We start from the raw sequence: 316 nt of genomic DNA, 5'->3' as shown, positions 1-316 counted from the left end.
TGTGAAAATAAAGTTTCACGCAAAAATTCCAACCACAACTCTATTAACCAACATACACATGAATTAACCAACAAACAAATAGCTAAACAAGACAGCAAACAACAAACAGTGAATGTTATAGACAGATTTTGAAACCCAAACAAAATGGTTATTCTAAGACACACACTAAACTATATTAAGAACCTTTGACAAAAACCGATAACCCCCCGCAGCGACGCCAAATTTGATCGAGGTCGTACCCGATACAAATAATATAACAATTAAAAACTACAGTACTAGGAAGTGACTCCTAGGTTGTTACCCAAGGATTGTATTT

Source organism: Lupinus angustifolius, unplaced genomic scaffold (assembly GCF_001865875.1).
Source record: "Lupinus angustifolius cultivar Tanjil unplaced genomic scaffold, LupAngTanjil_v1.0 Scaffold_441, whole genome shotgun sequence".
In the NCBI taxonomy this organism is placed as follows: Eukaryota; Viridiplantae; Streptophyta; class Magnoliopsida; order Fabales; family Fabaceae; genus Lupinus; species Lupinus angustifolius.
This window is presented reverse-complemented; position numbering follows the sequence as displayed.